Source organism: Salvelinus sp. IW2-2015, unplaced genomic scaffold, assembly GCF_002910315.2.
Source record: "Salvelinus sp. IW2-2015 unplaced genomic scaffold, ASM291031v2 Un_scaffold4818, whole genome shotgun sequence".
Lineage (NCBI taxonomy): Eukaryota > Metazoa > Chordata > Actinopteri > Salmoniformes > Salmonidae > Salvelinus > Salvelinus sp. IW2-2015.
Window position 1 is genome coordinate 10,280 of NW_019946087.1, and position 10,826 is coordinate 21,105.

A 10,826-nucleotide genomic window follows, 5' to 3' on the forward strand; every position below is an offset into this window, starting at 1 on the left:
ATGTAGTGTTGGAGGACAGCCACTACAGTAGTTATATGAGACACTCATGTCTCTGTCTTCCCTATACTGTCAGGCCCTGAATGTGGGGAGAAGAAGGCTGTCTTCCCTGTCCTGTCAGGCCCTGTATTTGGAGAGAGGAAGGCTGTCTTCTCTGTCCTGTCAGGCCCTGAATGTGGAGAGAGGAAGGCTGTCTTCTCTGTCCTGTCAGGCCCTGTATGTGGAGAGAGGAAGGCTGTCTTCCCTGTCCTGTCAGGCCCTGTATGTAGAGAGAGGAAGGCTGTCTTCCCTGTCCTGTCAGGCCCTGTATGTAGAGAGAGGAGGCTGTCTTCTGTCCTGTCAGGCCTGTAATGTGGAGAGAGGAAGGCTGTCTTTCCTGTCCTGTCAGGCCCTGTAGTGGAGAGAGGAAGGCTGTCTTCTCTGTCCTGTCAGGCCCTGTAGTGGAGAGAGAAAGGCTGTCTTCCCTGTCCTGTCAGGCCCTGTATGTAGAGAGAGGAAGGCTGTCTTCCTGTCTGTCAGGCCCTGTATGTGGAGAGAGGAAGGCTGTCTTCCCTGTCCTGTCAGGCCTGTATATAGAGAGAGGAAGGCTGTCTTCTTGTCCCTGTCAGGCCTGTATGTGGAGAGAGGACGTCTTCTCCCTGTCCTGTCAGGCCCTGTATGTAGAGAGAGGAAGGCTGTCTTCGCTGTCCTGTCAGGCCCTGTATGTGGAGAGAGGAAGGCTGTCTTCCCTGAACTGTCAGACCCTGTATGTGGAGAGAGGAATGTACAGGGAATTAAAACATCTGGAATTTCAGCCTGTTCAGGTGGGATGGGGTTTTTGGCCCACATCATGACATCACAATCTGATCTGATTATTCTGACCAATGATCAGTAATTTTATTTGCATATGTTTCTTCTTACTTTGAAGGGATAAATGGGGTAGGCTCTAGAGTCTATAGGATCCTATCAACCAATCAGGGCTGTATATGTAATTATATTTAAAGTTGTATCAAGACACCCACACGATCAGACTGAACATTTCAATGGCAAAAGGAGGCTCAGGGAAATAAATGACACACAGACATTTATGAGACATACAGTGATGATCTAAAACATCTAATTAATAAGGCTGTATGGTGGTTTTACCAATACGGTCATAACTCCATCTTGTGGACTGATAGGCTACTGTATTGGATACAGGAAGGTATGTGTCAGGGGTAGAGATAGAATTTCTATTTTTCCCTGTTTCTCAAAAGTGTTTGAAAAACTTGTCAATAATCAACTGACTGGCTTCCTTGATGTCTATAATATTCTCTCTGATATGCAATCTGGTTTCCGTTCAGGTTATGGATGTGTCACTGCAACCTTAAAGGTCCTAAATGATCACCATTGCCCTTGATTCTAAGAAATGCTGTGCTGCTATTTCATTGACTTTGCCTAAGCTTTTGATACGGTAGACCATTCCATTCTTGTGGGCCGGATAAGGAGTATTGGTGTCTTTGAGCAGTCTTTGGCCTGGTTTGCTAACTACCTCTCTCAAAGAGTGCACTGTATAAAGTCAGAACATCTGCTGTCTCAGCCACTGCATGTCACCAAGGGTGTACCCCAAGGCTCGATCCTAAGCCCCACGTTCTTCTCAATTTACATCAGCAACATAGCTCAGGCAGTAGGAAGCTCTCTCATCCATTTATATGCAGATGATACATTCTTATAGTCAGCTGCCCCCTCCCCGGAGTTTGTGTTAAATGCTCTACAACAAAGCTTTCTTAGTGTCCAACAAGCTTTCTCTACCCTTAACATTGTTCTGAACACCTCCAAAATAAAGGTCATGTGGTTTGGTAGGTTTGGTAAGAAGAATACCTGTCACGATCGTCTAAGGTGGAAACAGTGGACCAAAGCGCAGCATTGTGAGCGTACATACTTCTTTATTTAACGATGTCGCCAACAAAACAATAAACATCCAAACTAAACGTGAAGCCAACGTAGTGCTCACAGGCAACTAAACATGGACAACTACCCACCAATACAGGTGGGAAAAGGGCTACCTAAGTATGGTTCTCAATCAGAGACGACGATAGACAGCTGTCCCTGATTGAGAACCACACCCGGCCCAACACATAGAAATACAAAATCATAGAACATAGAACATAGAATGCCCACTCAAATCACACCAAACCAAAAAGAGACATAAAAAGCTCTCTACGGTCAGGGCGTGACAATACCCCTCTCCCCACAGGTGTGATTACTACCCCTGAGGGTATAGAGCCTGAGGTAGTCACCTCATAAGAGTACTTGGGAGTATGGCTAGGTTAAATCTAGACTTGGTTTCCTGTATCGTAATCCCTCATCTTTCACTCCAGCTGCCAAACTAACCCTGATTTAGATGACCATCCTACCCATGCTAGATTATGGACACGTAATTTATAGATCGGCTGGTAAGGGTGCTCTCGAGCGGCTAGATGTTCTTTACCATTCGGCCATCCGATTTGCTACCAATGCTCCTTATAGGACACATCACTGCACTCTATACTCTTCTGTAAACTGGTCATCTCTGTATACCTGCCGAAAGACTCACTGGTGATGCTTATTTATAAAACCCTCTTAGGCCTCACTCTCCCCTATCTGAGATATCTACTGCAGCCCTCATCCTAAACATACAACACCCGTTCTGCCAGTCACATTCTGTTAAAGGTCCCCAAAGCAGCACACATCCCTGGGTCGCTCCTCTTTTCAGTTCGCTGCAGCTAGAGACTGGAACGAGCTGCAACAAACACTCAAACTGGACAGTTTTATCTCCATCTCTTCATTCAAAGACTCAATCATGGACACTCTTACTGACAGTTGTGGCTGCTTTGCGTGATGTATTGTTGTCTCTACCTTCTTGCCCTTTGTGCTGTTGTCTGTTCCCAATAATGTTTGTACCCTGTTTTGTGCTGCTACCATGTTGTGCTGCTTCCATGTTGTGTTGCTACCATGCTGTTGTTATGTTGTGTTGCTACCATGTTGTGTTGCTACCATGCTGTGTTGTCATGTGTTGCTGCCTTGCTATGTTGTCGTCTTAGGTCTCTCTTTATGTAGTGTTGTGCTGTCTCGCTTGTTGTGATGTGTGTTTTGTCCTATATTTTTAAATAATTTATTTTTAATCCCAGCCCCGCAGGAGGCCTTTTGCCTTTTGGTAGGCCGTCATTGTAAATAAGAATTTGTTCTTAACTAACTTGCCAAGTTAAATAAAGGTTAAATCTTTTTTTTTAAGAATCAGAATTAGGTCATGGAAATAGTTTTCATATAGTTTTCCATTGGTCAAGATATGAGGCTAATGTAATAAACTCATTCTTAAAAGTCTAAGTCGTTAAGGGGGAGGAGGGGTTCTAAGCTGGCATATGGAATTGTTTTAAGATGGTGATACCATGGATCATTTAGCTATTTCATTTCATTTCATTTGGAATTGTAGGACCCCTTTAGGTATAAATATATATATACAGTGTCTTTGGAAAGTATTCAGACCCCTTGACTTTTTCCACATTTTGTTACGTTACAGCCTTATTCTAAAATGTATTAAATCGTTTTTTGTCCTCAACAATCTACACACAACACCCCAAAATGACAAAACTTCTTCCATTTAACAATGATGGAGGCCACCGTGTTCTTGGGGACCTTCAACGCTGCAGAATGTTTGTAGTACCAAAGGGTCTGAATACTTATGTAAATAATTTTTTTCTTTGTAATATACATTTAGAAAAAAAAAATGTGCTTTTTCATTATGGAGTATTGTGTGTAGATTGATGAAGATTTTTTTCATTTAATCCATTTTAGAACAGGGCTGTAAAGTGACACAATTTGGAAAAAGTCAAGGGGTCTGAATACTTTCCTAATGCACTGTACAGACGTTTTCATGAGAAGACCGATTTTTGGGATGCCTCATGGTCTGACAAACACCGCTGTAGCTCAGCCACCTTCCACCGCAGATGCTGAAGGCCGCCATAGGGGGATACGGTAGATTAAGACACAGCCCACGCAAAAAACAGACATGTCTAGTTTAAACTGAGAGATTTTGATGAGGATGTTTTTATTATGTTACTCAGACTGACCCACCGGTGGGTCAATACACTCTAGGTGGATACTAGTCTATTCTAGACAAAGATAAGTAGGCTACTGTAATACACTAGAGTAGTCCAACGGTTGTTATGTTGTACATCGTCTGCCATCTAGTGTTGGGATTCAACTACTACATCAGCGATAATCATTAAATCAAATCAAATCCAAGTATATTGGTCACAGGCACATGGTTAGCAGATGTTAATGTGAGTGTAGCGAAATGCTTGTGCTTCTAGTTTCGACAGAGCAGTAATATCTAACAAGTGATCTAACAATTCCACAACAACTTCCTAACACACAAATCTAAGTGAAGGGATGGAATAAGAATATGTACATATAAATATATAGATGAGCGATGACCGAGCGGCACAGGCAAGATGAAATAGATGGTATAAAATACAGTATATACATATGAGATGAGTAATGAGTAATGCGAGATATGTTAATATTATTAAAGTGACATTATTAAAGTGACTAGTGTTCCATTTTTCAAAGTTGCCAATGATTCCAATCCTGTATGCAGGCAGCAGCCTCTCTGTGTTAGTGATTGCTATTTATCAGTCTGACGGCCTTGAGATAGAAGCCGTTTTTCAGTCTCTCGGTCCCAGCTTTGATACACCTGTACTGACCTCGCCTTCTGGATGATAGCGGGGTGAACAGGCAGTGGCTCGGGTGGTTGTTGTCCTTGATGATCTTTTTGGCCTTCCTGTGACATCAGGTGCTGTAGGTGTCCTGGAGGGCAGGTAGTTTGCCCCCGGTGATGCGTTGTGCAGACCTCACTACCCTCTGGAGAGCCTTGCGGTTGTGGGTGGTGCANATCATGGACACTCTTACTGACAGTTGTGGCTGCTTTGCGTGATGTATTGTTGTCTCTACCTTCTTGCCCTTTGTGCTGTTGTCTGTTCCCAATAATGTTTGTACCCTGTTTTGTGCTGCTACCATGTTGTGCTGCTTCCATGTTGTGTTGCTACCATGCTGTTGTTATGTTGTGTTGCTACCATGTTGTGTTGCTACCATGCTGTGTTGTCATGTGTTGCTGCCTTGCTATGTTGTCGTCTTAGGTCTCTCTTTATGTAGTGTTGTGCTGTCTCGCTTGTTGTGATGTGTGTTTTGTCCTATATTTTTAAATAATTTATTTTTAATCCCAGCCCCGCAGGAGGCCTTTTGCCTTTTGGTAGGCCGTCATTGTAAATAAGAATTTGTTCTTAACTAACTTGCCAAGTTAAATAAAGGTTAAATCTTTTTTTTTAAGAATCAGAATTAGGTCATGGAAATAGTTTTCATATAGTTTTCCATTGGTCAAGATATGAGGCTAATGTAATAAACTCATTCTTAAAAGTCTAAGTCGTTAAGGGGGAGGAGGGGTTCTAAGCTGGCATATGGAATTGTTTTAAGATGGTGATACCATGGATCATTTAGCTATTTCATTTCATTTCATTTGGAATTGTAGGACCCCTTTAGGTATAAATATATATATACAGTGTCTTTGGAAAGTATTCAGACCCCTTGACTTTTTCCACATTTTGTTACGTTACAGCCTTATTCTAAAATGTATTAAATCGTTTTTTGTCCTCAACAATCTACACACAACACCCCAAAATGACAAAACTTCTTCCATTTAACAATGATGGAGGCCACCGTGTTCTTGGGGACCTTCAACGCTGCAGAATGTTTGTAGTACCAAAGGGTCTGAATACTTATGTAAATAATTTTTTTCTTTGTAATATACATTTAGAAAAAAAAAATGTGCTTTTTCATTATGGAGTATTGTGTGTAGATTGATGAAGATTTTTTTCATTTAATCCATTTTAGAACAGGGCTGTAAAGTGACACAATTTGGAAAAAGTCAAGGGGTCTGAATACTTTCCTAATGCACTGTACAGACGTTTTCATGAGAAGACCGATTTTTGGGATGCCTCATGGTCTGACAAACACCGCTGTAGCTCAGCCACCTTCCACCGCAGATGCTGAAGGCCGCCATAGGGGGATACGGTAGATTAAGACACAGCCCACGCAAAAAACAGACATGTCTAGTTTAAACTGAGAGATTTTGATGAGGATGTTTTTATTATGTTACTCAGACTGACCCACCGGTGGGTCAATACACTCTAGGTGGATACTAGTCTATTCTAGACAAAGATAAGTAGGCTACTGTAATACACTAGAGTAGTCCAACGGTTGTTATGTTGTACATCGTCTGCCATCTAGTGTTGGGATTCAACTACTACATCAGCGATAATCATTAAATCAAATCAAATCCAAGTATATTGGTCACAGGCACATGGTTAGCAGATGTTAATGTGAGTGTAGCGAAATGCTTGTGCTTCTAGTTTCGACAGAGCAGTAATATCTAACAAGTGATCTAACAATTCCACAACAACTTCCTAACACACAAATCTAAGTGAAGGGATGGAATAAGAATATGTACATATAAATATATAGATGAGCGATGACCGAGCGGCACAGGCAAGATGAAATAGATGGTATAAAATACAGTATATACATATGAGATGAGTAATGAGTAATGCGAGATATGTTAATATTATTAAAGTGACATTATTAAAGTGACTAGTGTTCCATTTTTCAAAGTTGCCAATGATTCCAATCCTGTATGCAGGCAGCAGCCTCTCTGTGTTAGTGATTGCTATTTATCAGTCTGACGGCCTTGAGATAGAAGCCGTTTTTCAGTCTCTCGGTCCCAGCTTTGATACACCTGTACTGACCTCGCCTTCTGGATGATAGCGGGGTGAACAGGCAGTGGCTCGGGTGGTTGTTGTCCTTGATGATCTTTTTGGCCTTCCTGTGACATCAGGTGCTGTAGGTGTCCTGGAGGGCAGGTAGTTTGCCCCCGGTGATGCGTTGTGCAGACCTCACTACCCTCTGGAGAGCCTTGCGGTTGTGGGTGGTGCAGTTGCCGTACCAGGCGGTGATACAGCCCGACAGGGTGCTCTCGATTGTGCATCTGTAAAAGTTTGAGAGGGTTTTAGGTGACAAACCACATTTCTTCAGCCTCCTGTGATACAGCCCGACAGGGTGCTCTCGATTGTGCATCTGTAAAAGTTTGAGAGGGTTTTAGGTGACAAACCACATTTCTTCAGCCTCCTGAGGTGCAGTTGCGCCTTCTTCAACACGCTGTCTGTGTGGGTGGACCATTTCAGTTTGTCCGTGATGTGTACACCGAGGTACTTAAAACTTTCCACCTTCTCCATTGCTGTCCCTTCGATGTGGATAGGGGGGTGCTCCCTCTGCTGTTTCCTGAAGTCCACAATCATCTCCTTTGTTTTGTTGACATTGAGTGAGAGGTTGTTTTCCTGACACCACACTCCGAGTGCCCTCACCTCCTCCGTGTAGGCCGTCTCGTCGCTGTTGGTAATCAAGCCCACTACTGTTGTTTTGTCTGCAAACTTGATGATTGACTTGGAGGCGTGCATGGCCACGCAGTCATGGGTGAGCAGAGAGTACAGGAGAGGGCTGAGAACGCACCCTTGTGGGGCCCCAGTGTTGAGGATCAGCGAAGTAGAGATGTTGTTTCCTACCTTCACCACCTGCGGGCGGCCCGTCAGAAAGTCCAGGACCCATATAAATATTATCCAGTCAGATTTAGTCGATTCAATTTCTATAGAAACACCATATTAACAATACATTACTATGTTAACCTTTCTAAATTCACAACTGAAATTGTGTGACCATAATCTTAGTAACACTGGATTACCCCTTATTTCTAAAATGTTAACAGTTCATTGACAAACCCATTATAAACTATGTGTAAGGGAAAGGGAAAGGGGGATACCTAGTCAGTTGTACAACTGAATGCATTCAACTGAAATGTGTCGTCAGCATTTAACCCAACCCCTCTGAATCAGAGGTGCGGAGGGCTGCCTTAAATCGACAGCCACATCTTCGGCACCTGGGGAACAGTGGATTAACTGCCTTGCTCAGGGTAGATTCTACCCTAAAGTAATGTCTTAATATATTCTGGTTCTCTCAGCAGTGTACAGTCCCACTCTAAAACATGGATGTGGATGCAGTCAACAGACAATAAAACAGACAGAAAACAGAATTCTTGCTCATGTGTTATTATTATTAAGACCTCACTTCATACAGAGACAGAGAGGATGGAAGAGAGAGAGAACATCTGAGAGGTTTAGAACTCACTATATTAGCGACAGAGAGATGGATGAGAGAGAGAGAACATATGAAGGTTTAGACCTCACTTCATACAGAGACAGAGAGGATGGAAGAGAGAGAGAACATCTGAGAGGTTTAGACCTCACTTCATAAGAGACAGAGGGAGGAAGAGAGAGAGACATCGAAGAGTTTAGATCTCACTTCATACAGAGACAGAGAGGATGGAAGAGAGAGAGAACATCTGAGAGGTTTAGACCTCACTTCATACAGAGACAGAGAGGATGGAAAGAGAGAGAGAACAATCTGAGAGGTTTAGACCTCACTTTCATGAAGACAGAGGAGATGGAAGAGAGAGAGAACATCTGAGAGGTTTAGAACTCACTTCATACAGAACAGAGAGGATGAGAAGATAGAGAGACGAAATCTGAGAGTTTAGACTCCTATACAGAACAGAGAGATGAAGAAGAGAGAACATCTGAGAGGTTTAGACCTCACTTCATACAGAGACAGAGAGGATGGAAGAGAGAGAGAGAACATCTGAGAGGTTTAGAACTCAAGCAGCGGGTGCACCCTGGTTGGCATGGGTTTCATAACGCAGGAGACCAAGACCTCTTCTGTCAAGCCCCCTCTTATTTTTCTTAAGTGGAAATAGGGCCGATGTTATATTGCACAAACATTTAGCCACACCTTCGGTGAAGACATTGGTATCTTCCTATGGACGGTTGAGAAGAGACAAAAATTAGGTGATACACTCCAGGGTTGGGAACAATTATTTCAATTCAGGAAGGTTAATGAAATTCTAATCACAATTACAGGGAATAAAGTATCAATTGGAATTGACCACAAAAGTAACTGGCAGCCATTTTGAGTGTAAACAATCTTGTATCACAACACTTCTCATTTTTCTAAAGATTTAATTTAACTGTACATAATAATGTATATATATGTATATATGTATATGTATATATGAAAAGTGTGAAAATAGTATTTTTGTTGTCTCTTGGTTTCTTTCCAATATATAACTCTTAAGTTCGATTGACATCTTTATATTTTGATGCAGTAAAGGACTCAATCAATCTTGACCAAAACAATGGAGTTGCCATGGAATTGCGTGGGTGAAAGATCCCGGGTCTCCTCATTGCCCCACAGCAAAATTGGTTATATATGATTTTCACACTATGTTGAGGTAAACATCTGAGCATAATGTTTGTATGGAGTCACTTCTTCTAAACCTGAAAAGGGACAACTTCTGTTCTACAGTGAAAACAGACAAATATATCCAAGTCGGATTTAAGTAACCACATTGTTGGCCTGTTACAACACATAAATCATGACGGATTTGATAAATATCCACATTGTTAGATCAGATTTGTTGATTTTGTGCCAATCTGGTCAACGTCTGCATTCCATGGACTCCTTTACCTCATCTATTGCGAGTGTACCCATGGTTTTACCAGTAACATTGCCAGGGTTACAGTAGATCTTCCAAGCCTGTTCTATTCATTTAGTTTCTATGGAATTGACTGAATCATGGTTGATAAAGGGTTACCTACATCCACTAACCATCTTCTAGCAATTCATATCACGTAGCCTACAGAGTTTGTATGCTTTTAAATTCCAGTTTATGTTAAAACAATTATCAAAGCCAAATACTTTTTAATGCAGTTGGTGGATTATAATATGGATTAGAAACTTTAGATTGTTGTTGAGTCTCAATGTTTGATTAAAGAAATAAACTTACCTGTTTGCAGGTTGCAGAACCATAGCGAATAAATGTCACAAGATGCTCACAATTAGCAGTAAAAAGTTTGTATTGTCCTTGACAGTTTTCGTGATAATTTGTAATTTTGTCAATCATGTCTTGGTCATTCATCACTTTGTCTTCATGATCCCTATAATTTTGTTTCTCAGGGGTGCTGTTTTGTGTAACATCCTCCAGTTTGTCAAACGCACAATCTGCATATTTTTTGTTAATAATTTCACCTGATAAAGGAAACATACTTTTCATGAATAAGGTTTTAGAAATGTTTAACATAAAGGATTTAAAAGGCTTATGTTTTATTGAAACTTTTGTAAACTTACCTGAGAAGTGAAAAATATCCTGATCATCGCCTTTACCTCTGATATCTTTATTGCCCACGTAAATAGCATAGTGGTTAAATGAAACGGGACCAATCTTCCGATTAAATTTGATGATATCCCCAAATGAATACTAAAATAACAACAGATCAATAGGTGACACATCATTAGTTATTATGAGCAATCCAATATTGTCATTTCTAATCAAATCTCTAATCATGTATGTAACGTCACATAACTCACAGCATTTAAAATATGGATACAATATGGATAAAGACATAAAATTAGGGCAGGAAATGATTTCACTGGTAGACAATGTTCACCTATTGAAAGTAATTGACATATTGCTTCATCAAGTTTGTTTTATGTTCATAATAAAAAAGTAACTTCTAAATGACTTTCAGCAAAAATCAATACTCAATTACTGGTAGTCATGAGAAGACTTGTGAGACCATATGCTTACTTGTACAACGCACATGAGGGGGTACTTCACATGAGGGGGTACTACACATGAGGGGGTACTTCACATGAGGGGGTACTTCACATGA

General features: G+C 41.2%; 2 long non-coding RNA genes across 2 annotated transcripts; one reads left to right on the forward strand and one right to left on the reverse strand.

Moving 5' to 3' along the window:
- Positions 1 to 8,133: 8,133 nt before the first annotated feature.
- LOC139026451 (uncharacterized) lies at positions 8,134 to 8,351 on the forward strand. The gene is made up of 2 exons (XR_011478236.1): positions 8,134 to 8,213; positions 8,273 to 8,351. It is a non-coding gene; the product is annotated as an uncharacterized lncRNA (long non-coding RNA).
- A 471-nt stretch (positions 8,352 to 8,822) lies between these two features.
- On the reverse strand, positions 8,823 to 10,467 carry LOC139026452 (uncharacterized). Its single transcript, XR_011478237.1, has 3 exons — positions 10,282 to 10,467; positions 9,941 to 10,182; positions 8,823 to 8,911 (listed from the first exon to the last, which is right to left on the reverse strand). It is a non-coding gene; the product is annotated as an uncharacterized lncRNA (long non-coding RNA).
- Positions 10,468 to 10,826: the final 359 nt, after the last annotated feature.